A 12,831-nucleotide genomic window follows, 5' to 3' on the forward strand; every position below is an offset into this window, starting at 1 on the left:
ATTCAAATGTGAATATAGCAATGAAAGATTTCAAGGAACATGAAAAATCAAGGAAACATGACACCACCAAAGGAACACAATAATTTCCAGTAACTGATCCCCAAGAAATGGAGATCTGCAATTTGTTCCTTAAATAATTCAAAATAGTTGTTTTAAGGAAACTCAGTAAGCTGTAAGAAACATAAAAAGATGATTTAATGAAATCAGATAAATGGATAAAGACGTTATATATATATATATAAAACAAAGCCAGAACTGCAAGCTATGTCACCTCACAGAGAACTTAGTGATCTATTTTAAATTCCATATATTTCTTTTTTTCTTTATAAAACAAAAATATATTGTCATTGAAAAAATATTAGAAAACATCCTTTCATGAGGCTCCAAAGATAATCACTTGATACTCTTGATGTATATGTCTTACAGCTTTATTTTTTCTTCCTTTTTTCTCTTATGTCCTACCTTTCTTCTTTACTGCCTTCCTGCCTTCTCTCCCTACATCTCTCCTCCCCACCTTATATCCTTCCTTCTGTCTGTCTGTCTGTTATTTACCTGTTGTCCTTTAGTACCATATCTGCCCTTTATACTCTACTCTGTTTCCTGGCCAGTGGCTTCCTACTAACTCCTGACAATAAGCAGCACTGGCTACTTAGGTCAAGGGGTGAAAGGAAGAAAGGGGATACTTCCTTCCGGTTCTGACAGGAGACAACTGCCTCCAATATTGGAGTTTACTGACACCACAACGTGGGAGTCAAAGCAGCAGGGAGTTGGCATCTAGCCTTTCTGATGGTTCTAGCTTTGGCTGAAACAGCACCTCTTCAGTGGATCCATAACCTCCCGTAATAACATCTCCAACGTTACAGCTATAGATGCAACTCTGCAGACCCCGTCACAGGAGCATTGGCATTTTCTCATCACTGTGAGTCATCCTTTCTTCCTGTCTGCCTTTCCAGACCCTACACTGGTCCACTCCATCTTTCTCCCTTCTTTTCTTCTATCCTTCTACTACTTTGTAGACACTTTTCTGTAATAAATTACCTCTTTGAATTGTCTACACTTATTTCTCTTTCCCTCATTGGGCTTTGCTTCTCTATCTGCTTATTATCTATCTGTCTGTCTATCTATCTATCTATCTATCTATCTATCTATCTATCTATCTATCTATCTATCTGACAATTTATCTGAGGAAAAATCGATTTGAATCTGGCAGCATCCAATCTAGCAGATAGAAAGGAGTTCCAAAAAGCTGTACAAAATGAAAGACTTTCAATGCCAGAAGGGAGCAGGAACAAAGGAAGTTACACCAGGCAAAAAAGCAGATTAGTTACTGCAAAGTTACTTTCCTTTAGAGGATGGCAGGGGTATATCAGACAGATTACCTAACTAGTACTGATCAGGTGACTCCTGATGGACTGGTTTAAGATGCCATTTCTGGGAGAGCCAAGCTGTAATTAAGTTAAATCTCAGTTTGGTGATGTGGAGCTTAAAATAAATGACTACGTTTTGGCCCTATGGTCTTGTTTTTTAACACTATCTGTTTATCATCTGTTTATCAATCTATCTCATCCATCATCTCCTTATCTATATTTCATGTTTCATATAAAACATAATATTGTGTGTGTAAAGTATGTTTTTAATGTGTATGTTCATATAACAATATACTGTGGACATCTTTACATGTCAACAGGTATTCTCTAAAAATGCATTTACAATAATTTACTTAACCAATGTTCTACAACTGAACAGTGAGTTCTTTCTAAGGTTTTTTTGTAGACAATATCACAATTGTATAAGTAACATTTGTACACGTGCTTATTTATTTTTAATGTCCTAGTATAGAAATTCTTGTGTCAAAGGAAGTTATTTTAAACACCGTTGCTACGTATTGATATTTTTTTCCTGCAAATGGTTACATCAAACTTACTCTTCCTCCTGAAGTGAATTAGAATAACTGTTTCCCTCATACTCTTGCCTCAAATGTTTTTTTTTTTTTATTTTGTTCTGACAGTTTTATTGGTAAAAATTTCATTGTCTGGAACTCCAATGAGGCAGAATATATCTGTCACATATATTTCTTTTTTAAAAAATAATTGCCTATGATGACCATTGTTCACTACTTTACTGGAGGGTTGCCTCATTTTTCTTATTTCAAATGTGAACTTTCTTTCCAAAGTGCACACTAAACTTTATTTTCCATAAATGTTGATCTTCTTATTTATTTACTATTTTGTAGATTTTCTTTAATTTAAAAAACATTCACTATTAGTGAATATAAAAGGTATTTTAAATATAATTTTTAAACTATGCTATGTACTTATATTTAAAAAAAATTATTTGTGTCTCTTCTTATCAGGCTTAAAAGACACTCCTTAAGATATGTTTACCACAATCTGCAAATGTATTTTCTTCTGATTAATACCACCATTCATCTATTTATTAAAATCAGAAGTGAGGGGGTTCATATTTGTTAAATTCCTTTTCCTTATATTATGTATCAATTTCTGTTGATTCTACCTCCAAAATGTTTCCCAAATCTACCAACATCTCCTATCAACTGCCATCACCTTCCTCCACACTATCCCCAGAAACAATGCAATAACCATTGAACTGGTCTTTCCAGTTCCATTCTTGCTTCCTAATCAATCACTCACAATCTGAGTAATCATTTTAAAAATATAAATGGAGTGGAACTCGTTTGCCTAAAAACCTCTGATGATTTGCTTTTTCTTAGAATTATACCTAAAACCTCCCCACGCTTGACCTGAGCTCTCCCAACATCTCCAGCCTCATCTGATGAATGATGACATAGTCTTTTGTCACTAACTTCCGAACACACTGGCTTTCTGCTACTTCTCAGAAAGCGCTAAGCTCTGTGCCACATGGGAACTTTCCTCTTGTTCCTTTTCCTTGGTAACATTCTTCCCCTGGCTCTTAACATCAATTAAACATCTCCTCAACTCAGCCTTTAACATTTGCCTGCTTTTCTCTATTTCATAAAGCTATTTATTTCCTTAATAACAACTTGTTTAATTCATCCGTTCTTTTCTATAGGTATTATCTATCTCCCTAATGAAAGTGTAAATAGAATGTAAGATTTTTGAGAGAAGAAATCTCAACTAAGTTGTTCACTCTGGTATTGTAATCATTTCATAATGTTTAACATAAAGTAGATGAAAGGAAAAGAATATTTGCCTGAATAAGGAAAAAGGAAAAAATAAATGAAACATCATTTTTCAAATAAGGAATTTGAGACTTAGAGAAAAGGTTTTTTTTTTGTTGTTCAAAGTTTAGCCATCGTTTTCTCACTAACTTAAAAAGTGTGTGTGTGTGTGTGTGTGTGTGTGTGTGTGTGTATTTTAAGTTTAGTGATTATTGCAAAGAAAGCAGACAATCCCTGTAGCCTTAGAAAACAGAACTTTCTAGCCTAGTTATCATATAAGGGGCCTGTCTATGGGGTTAAGAGAGAGTCACTTAGAATCACTTCCCATGCATGGCTTTATTAGCCACATTAATGACATCAAGCCTTATGCTAAGGATTATGAGAAATCATCAAGGTCTTTTGTTGGAAAGCAACTTGACTGGATTTGTTAAAATAAATATGTATCTTCACCTTGCAGGGATTTGGACTAGATGACCTCTGAGATTGATTCTAAAACTATGTTCCATAATTCTGTGATTTAACAACTTTTCTAATATTAGTTGAATATTAGGGGAAATTAGCACCAAAGTCTTATTTGGATGTATTCTCATATAATTCTACATTTAAAGGCAAATAATTTTAATTCCAAGCATTTTTGAAATTGTTTCATTTGAATTTATTTTAATTTTATTAGCATCTCTAAAATACAGCAAAATTCTATCAGAGATTCTGAAAGAATAATTTTAAAACCCTAATCTGTTAGCATATTGCACCACATGATAGAGAAAATATCACATATATTTGCTCATTTCCTAGACCATGTATGTGTGAATACTACATCTACCTTCATATTAGACTGTACCCAAAGAAAAAACAATAAGAGAAATATGCAATTAGTATATAGAACATTTATACTTACAAAAAAATAAAATAAATTCTTCCTTCTTCTAGGTCTTAGTGTAGATGGCTTTTTTTTTTTCATTAATGGCCTCTCAGATCAAAGAGGTATTTTAGAACTCTCTTATACAAGAATAACCCTACTCTCCATATGTCACCCTCACATTACTCAGTTTTATTATACTTATGGAACTATTTTCTATATGAAGGTATTTATTATCTTTCCTCCCTTGGTAGCATGTAAATGCCATGAGAGTATCTACTTCATCTATGTTTTTTCCTTCATATAATCCCAATGCTTAAAGTAGTTCTTGGATCATAAAAAAAAAAAAAAAAAATTGCTGAACAAATGAAACGCTGAATGAACAAATAGTTTAAGTTATAAAATCATACTTCAAATCTAAGCTTTGCTAGTTATATAGCTTACTTATTAGTTATTTATCTTTGGTCAAATCACTTAACTACTGGGGGCCTTGGGTTCTCCACTTATTTAAAGGGAAGATTCATTCACAGTATTGTTTTAGTGCTAGAATGATATAATAAATGTGAAAATACTTGTCAAACTGTAATAAATAAATTAAAATCTAAGATCACTATTGTTATCTTGTTGAAGATAAATTTACCATCAAGGATGTTTCTGAGGTAACTTGAACTTGATGAAGAAAATAGGTACTCTAATCACATATAAACAAATTATGTAAGAAAGGTTAAGTTAAATGAATTCTGCTAACCAAATTTGACTGCTTTACAATGAAGCCAAACATCTCCATTGACAAAACAGATATAATTTTAAAATATCAAGGCTAAAATTGGAATTGACACCTGGAAACAATGATATAATTGATATGTGATTTTTCTCATTATTTAAAACCATAATTTTGAAGAAATTCATTTTGCCAGATATGATTTAATCTAAACAGATCCCTAAAAATTCACTCATCAAATATGTTGCATCCCCCAAATATCTCCTATTTGCTACTCAAAAGATTTTAACTTAGGAGAATTTTTTCTTGAATATACAATCTCCTTTTCTACTTGAAACCTTAAGATGCACATACTAAAACTGAAGAGATGTTAGACGGTAAAACCCACACAATATTTTTTTTATAATTATCAGTCAATCCACACTTTAAGGGTAATAAATTTTGAAGATATATCTCAAAGATATTTTCTAAGAACCAATTTTATTAAATAAAAGCACAAGGGTATTAATGTCAAGACCACATACCACTTCCATAGATTAAAATGCACATTACATATGCCCGAAATTAAGATATAAATGCATGAAGTAAGCACAACCTGCCTCTAGAGTTACCACCAATTGTTAATTCCAGCAAAAGCAAGCTTATTTACTCAAATTAGTGCATTTGGGGGCTTTAATTGTTCATATTTGTGGTTAAAGCATTAGTCTTTGTGGATTTAACTGGCATAAGTCAGTATTTTTATCTTCACTCAGTTGAGAAATCTAAGAAAAGTGTTGCCTAACAACCACAAATCAATAACAGAGAGGAGGCTGTGCCATCCATTTCTTGTTACGTGGTCAGCTTGACTTTGTTTCCTCTAATATCTAGCAACAGAGGCTTTGATGCAGAATAGAAAGCATCCTGACTTTGTAAACTGAGAGACTGATCCTGTGGTATCATCCTTCTCTTCCTAAGGCTGCCCATAAATTCCTATAACCCTTTATCTGAGCCACCTACTGTTAATTATTTCAATATTTCCTAAGAGCCTACTCTATACAAGATGATATACTAGACACTGAATAAGATTCAAATTTGAATAAAATACTCTCCTTGAATTTAAGTTACTGATGATGAAACAGTTGTGACACATATGCCCTGTTAAATAAAATCTGTACGGAATACTTGAATAGGCTACAAAAAAAAGAGATATAACTGTATAGCACAGGGAACTCTTCTCAATACACTGTAATGACCTGTATGAGAAAAGAATCTAAAAAAGAGTGGCTATATGTATATGTATAACCGATTCACTTTGCTGTACAGCAGAAACTAACACAACATTTTAAATCAACCATACTTCAATAAAAATTTTTTAAAAAAGAACTGCAATAAAGGCTGGAAAATTTTTTAAAAAGATAAATAAATAAAGAGCACTAGGAATACAAAAAAGGAAAGATGAATTCTAAAGAGGGTAATGGGTTAAATACACTAAGAATACCACCTTCTCCACTAACCCTCCTTTTATTTTTTCCTTTATTCTTCCTATATTACCAATTCTACTCCTAATAGCAATAGCAATGCTAGATCTTTATATGCTTTATCTTGCCTAATCTTCATACTACTCTGGTGAGGTAAATAATAGTAAGGCCATTTACCAGTAATTGAACTCTCACTCATAACATTGTTATGGTACTAATTTAAGGTCACATTGCTGGTATCGGGGTCAGAATTCAAACCCAGAACTGTGTGATTCCAAAGCATGAGGTTTTAACCACCTTGCTATAATGGTGTCCACACTCACTTTGAAGAAAGAAGGGAAACTGTTTTGAAGGATCAGAAGAAAGGCATTTGACCCTGAGGGAACAAGAGGTGTCAGAAAAGACACTGAGTTGTGAGATTTCATGGTGTCACTAAAGAACAGATTATTTGAAACTGGAGTGTAGAGCACCTGGGAAAAGTAATAGGAAATGAAACGGAAAAGGATTGTGACCAGGTCATAGAGCACCTTTCCAAGGAATTAGAATTTTATTTTTAAAAATTGAGGAGTCATTATTTTTCTTCTACAGATAATAGCATTATTTTATATGCAATATAATAAGGATACTTCATTGCATGACATTTGAGAGGCGTCAAATAAATGTCTAATAAATCAAATAATGGGGATGAAGTAAAAGATCTATTAGAGGATCCTTAGGAAGATAGGAAGAAAGTTCACAAACTATGGCAGTAGAAAGAACATTAGAATCATCAGATTGGGAGTAAGGGAAACTTGGTTTAAAACTAGGTTAGCAATTAACTAACTTGGAGACAATTTTTTCCCCCAGCAAAGCTTCAGGGTTCTCATATAAACTCTAAACAATGGGGAAATTAATAATCTCTAAAGTTCCTTAGCTCTAAAATTATATGACTTTGACCTGGTAAAAAAAAAAAAGGGGGGGGGAGTTTACATTTCTTTTTAAATAAAATAATTTCAAGTGTAACCATATCAGATCTTTGTTGTATACAGAAGGTGTTTGTCATGGGGACAAATGATTTCCACCAGAGAGGCTGTAATAATATCATTAATATAGATGGTAAATATGAGTGGGGAATATTTCTGTGAAAATAATGAGCTCAGATTGGGGCATATTGAGTGGCAGGGCAGATTAAAGCAGACTCATTGAAGATACCCTATGGACAGTCATACTGCAAATTAGGAACACAGGCAAATAATCCAAATTGGAAAGATGTCTAAACATATATAAAGGTTATATCTAAAGCCTCATGAGGAAGTTGATAAAATCCAGAGAAAACCCTTAGGATAGGATGAAGGAATCAGTGAACAAATAGATGCCTTAGAGAAAATGTATCAGAGGGAATTGTGAAAACAAGAAAACTGTAGAGAACCTGAGGAGTGGTAAGTGCAGGAAAAGCAGATTCAAGAATGTGCACCTTCACAGAAATAGAGAAAAAAAATAGTATTAAATATAACCTTTGTTCTACAATGTCATGTGCAGTAGAAATATAATTTAAAATGATATCCAAAAGTGATATCCAAAATATAAAGTAAAATGGTATCTAAAAAGTTAGGTTTTTTAAAGAAGGAGGTCATTATTGACCTTCAATATAGTTTCTCTTGGTGATAGGTAGGGCCTAAAGCCAAAGAATAATGAGTTAAAGAGTTTTAGGAGGAAGAACTGGACACAGTGTGAGTATTTGAAGATATCTGGAGATGTAGGGAAAAAATGAAATCTGTAAGGTCTCTTTATTGTGGAAGCCAGATCAAAGGAAGATTTTTTTAAAACTAATATGTGCTGCTCAGATATCCTACAGTGTGTGGCAAGTTAATTTACATGTATTGAGCATTCAGAGATATACATTTAACAGAACTAAATAATACCGAATTGTGCAAAAATCTGGAAATAAACTATTTTTTAAAAGACTGAAAGTATAAAAGAAGTCAAGAATAATGAATGGAGAAAGCCAAGAGGAGGGAAAAACAGGAAGGGTATCATGAATAAAATTAAAGAAAATAAATTGGGGTATAACACGGAAAAAGGAGGAAAAAATAAAATAGGAAAATATGCTAATAAATTGATGTATGCAAGAATCGGATGAGTGCAGGGGTAAGGTGAGGTCAAGGAATGCCTTCTTGGGTAGCAGGTCATTTTTTAAAAATGTAATGAACACATTGGTGCTGAGCATGAGAATGTTGGGTGGCCATAGAAAGGTTTAGAATTTCCTAAGAAAGTTTGGGCATTTGTACACATCATGAAATTCTAATGCAATCCAACTGAGGGAGTCTTCACATATCTTGGCCCTCATCAGTTAGGCTTGTAAAACTGGGAAAATGAGAATACAAAGAGGTAACACGTGGTAGACAAATGATTAAGAAAGTCTTTTCCTCTTCATTCCTGCAAGTATAATGTGCATTCAAAGCACAGGATACTGAAGTAAATCATAGATAAATGTTGTAGCTGGGCATCCAGGAATCTAGGAGGCCAGATTGCTGGAAGAGTTATCTGCATAAGAGGGAAGCTGCTCAGAAAGGAGACTGAGACAGGGTTCCTGGTTTTACTGCAGATGGATTTCTTTTTTTTAATTGTAGGTAATTTGAACTTTAATCACTTTGTTTGTTGGAGGATTATTCTAGAAAGAGTGACCAGTGCCTATGAAGGGATGGTCCCCCTAAAGCAGAGGGAAGGGGGAGTCTTCAGATGTTCCAGGAGATTGAGGTCTATAGGTCCTCTCAGTGTTTGGGGAGATAACACTTATTCTCCTGCAATACCCCCAGGGATGTGCGAGAACATCCCCGGGTGTGATGAGAGGCACACCCACAGAAGTGGACCTTCGGAATAGGGCACCTGGTAAGGGCAAAGATCATAATTTCTAAGGTTGACAGAAGCTGCAGAGCTACCTGACTTCAGGGTTCAGGGATCATATGTATTTAGATCCTGAATCTTTCCACAGTGATTAGGAGAAACTGAAACTTAGAAGTCCTGCCTCAATTTTTAGGCACCATATAGGGAAATATCACAAACATATACTTCCCTCCACCTGGAAAAAAAAAATCAAACTCATTACTGTGTAGCTATAACTTGCACTGAAAATTCCCTAAAAAAGAGGAGTTTTTATGTCTCCCCATTGGAGGTTATATATGTTAAAGTTTGATATATTATAATACATGGTAATATCACTGAGAAACACAAAGTGATTTAAACTCATTAGCTTATTAATCCTTGGAAGACTACTCTATGATACAGAGGGAATAGATATTATTATTTTACCCCATGGAAAACCGAAAGGCACTACCTATCTAAAGCCAATTTTTTTAAAAAAGCTGAAGTCTATAAATTGTAGATGGTTTTATACTGTACCTGACATAGCTCAGAAGAAAAAGAATCAAAAGAGGCAGATTCATGCTTTCCAGGCATGCCCCAGGAATGGAGGATTCTCTTTTTATGTTAATCCACTCTCTTTGGGCCAAAAGCTGACAGTGCACAGACAACAAAGGGCCCACTAGGTCTGCTGTCCAAAAATACTCACCGCAATTTGTCAGGCTTCACATTAAACATGGGTTTTTACACATCGCTGGCCTCTAAACATAAGATCCTGTTGGTTTCCCTAATTAAATACAGTGAGATCAAAGGTTCCCCAATGTCTATCTGACTGTCTCATGGTATTCCAGAACTGAAAGCAAATGAGAAAAGTAAGGAAAATATGTCAAAATTTCCAGAGAATGAATGAATGAATCAATGAATCAATCAATCTAGCAAGCAAGCAAGCAAACAAGCAAGCCTGGGCAGTCTATGAATGTTGCTGTTTCCTTTGCTTGTTTTTTCCTTTAATCAGATAATTGTTTTGATCTCAGAATTAGAGGAAACTGAAGTGCAAAACAGAGAGATAACAGACATCTCATTTTTGTAGAGAAGATGGCATTGCCCTATGATCCAGAAGTACTACAATGATATTTTTCTAAGTAGAAAACCCCTGGAACAACGCATTTTCATAAGTCAGTAACATTTTATAGAGGAAGATGCATTAAAATAAAATACGGCCAGACTTCGGTGACTAAAATCCTACTTTAGACTTATGAATCCATCCATAGATTATTCACAATGGAGGTACTGTTTACAGGAAATTCCAGCGTCAAAGGGATGATCTAATACTGATTCTTTGGGGGTGAGTCAATATTGATTATTCTCATTAAGGGAACAATAAGTAATAGATTTGGAAAGGATCTTCTCTTTGAGGGACACTATGTATTGGCTGAATAAGAACTTGAAAAAACTTGTTAAAGCTTTAAGACACATATGCCAGGATACACTCACCACTTCTATTTCTCTCCAAACAAACACACTTGTAAACAAAAAAATAAAAGGGTTTTGCAATTTTAAAAATACGTTTGTCTAATAGGTATCATATGTAATATCATATACATAATATGATTTTAAACACACTCAGCTATCAGATGAGTTTTTCCATGCAAGCATAAACTAGAGTAACCAATATTTTAAATGACAAATGATTATCAATGAAAAGTTACCAGGGAAAAACATGAATGCCTATATACTTTACTTAGCAACAAAAATTGCTGTCTTCAATATGTTCTTTATTAAAATGTAATAAAAATCTCTCCTGAAAACCAGATGGTAGATGACATGATAAATTAAAGCCCTACATAAGTGCGAATAGAAAAAAATAACTTGCTGCAGACATAAATGACATTTACAAAATCACATATGTTTTTTCTAATGAATATAAGATGATCTTGATATTGCAAAAGACCTTATTCCAGAAATGAAACAGGAGAAAAAAAAGGAGAAAAAAAATGAGGCAGCAACTTGCATTTCTATAGAAATTGAAAATGCTATCTATGACCTATATTCCAATTTGAGAAAGAATATTTGAATAATAATGAAACACTGACACAAATAGAAAGAATACTAATTATTTTTTAATTAGCGTTTTCCCTTATTCTTCTTTTATTCCTATTTGTCAGACATGAACTAAAAAAGAAATTTTAGTTCTAATATATTTAATACCTGCCTAAATACCTTGACTCTTGTCAAATATGCTTCAAATTACTACGTTAATACATATGTGATTATGCTACAATTTCACTTACCAGCATTATGCAAAGGCCCCAGAAAGTGCTTATGGGAGCCTATGAGGTTCTGGGTTACACAGACTTAATTTGAGATATTTCTCCACCATATACCAGCTATGTGACTATGGGCATGTTACTGAACCGCTCTACTCTTCTCCTTATTTTTCTGTAATCGAGGATTTCATTAGTATGTAGTATAAAATAGCTGGGGGGTTTAAACAGGGTGATGTAAACAGCATGCAATACAATACAGTACATTAAGCCCTCAGTAAAGCATCAGTCATTATCATTATAGTTTACAGGTTATAAGTGCAGACAGAAATATAAATGAATTACTCTAATAGCAAACGAAGCCCATTTGCTGGCTCAACTTTAAGTCTCGTTTCTTAAACCGTAACATAACCTTCTTTGGCAGACCCTCTTCAACAGTTGCTACCCACGCCTGCTGTGACAATGTTGACGGGTCTGCATACTGAACAGATCTCAGCTAACTCTGTCAACAAAATGGATAAAAATTTCAGAAATTGTTTCGTGTTAGAAATGGCCAATAAACTGCTTATTGCTGTGCAAATATTGAACCTGGGAAAATAATGCTTCATCTGCTAAAAACTTATGGAGTAGCTGATGGCCCATATAAATAGATAAATATGGAGGGAATAAACAAGAATAATTGCAAGCCCTTAATAAATCTGGTCTGTATACTCTTGACAAGCTGAAAAACTGTGGTGAGATTCTGAAAAGAAAAAAAAGAACTGAGGAATAAATGATACTCTTGGATAAATTCTAGGTATAGAATAAGATTTAGGTATAAAATTTAGTTATCTTAGCAATAGATAGAGAGCCATGGAAATGAAAATATTTAAACTGAGAATCCTACATCATACGTCAAGAGATTTCATGGTAGTCTAGATCAAATATAGATTCAATTAGCCATACCTCAGTGGTAGCACATTTTCTTACCTGAATGTAGTCTATTTCAGGGTGAAAACAGAATTTCCATGTCAGTCAATACACATTGACATAAATTATAGTAATAGGAGAACCCTTAATCTGGCCTATGCAAAAATGAGAATTTGAACCCAACACTTTTGCAAAATGACGTATAGTTACACTTTAATTGGTGCTTAATGAATTAGTCTGGAAATAAATATCACATGGTGTGTTTAGTAGACAGTTATGTTTTTTCCTAGTTGAACACCACTTATGTCTCATATTTAAAGACACACAAAAAACTGATTTATATGTTTGTATGGATGACATAGCAGTTAAGGTCCAAGCAAGAAACAGATGGTCTTCAAAGTATTTAAGTGACGTGAGCTTCAGTGGAGGGACTCCACACAGAGAAGATGAAGTTAAGGACACCAAGGAGAGATAAACACCCAGGAATTAGTAACAACAGGAAGCCAGTATTACCCTGAGTGAAAGAGGCAAGGAGAAGGTGCAGTGTTTATGAGAGCCTAGCCAGAGTTAGATCTGTGGAAGACGGATAGCCAACAGGAGCCGCCACTGTCAGAACGGTGATT

Source organism: Balaenoptera musculus, chromosome 3 (assembly GCF_009873245.2).
Source record: "Balaenoptera musculus isolate JJ_BM4_2016_0621 chromosome 3, mBalMus1.pri.v3, whole genome shotgun sequence".
In the NCBI taxonomy this organism is placed as follows: Eukaryota; Metazoa; Chordata; class Mammalia; order Artiodactyla; family Balaenopteridae; genus Balaenoptera; species Balaenoptera musculus.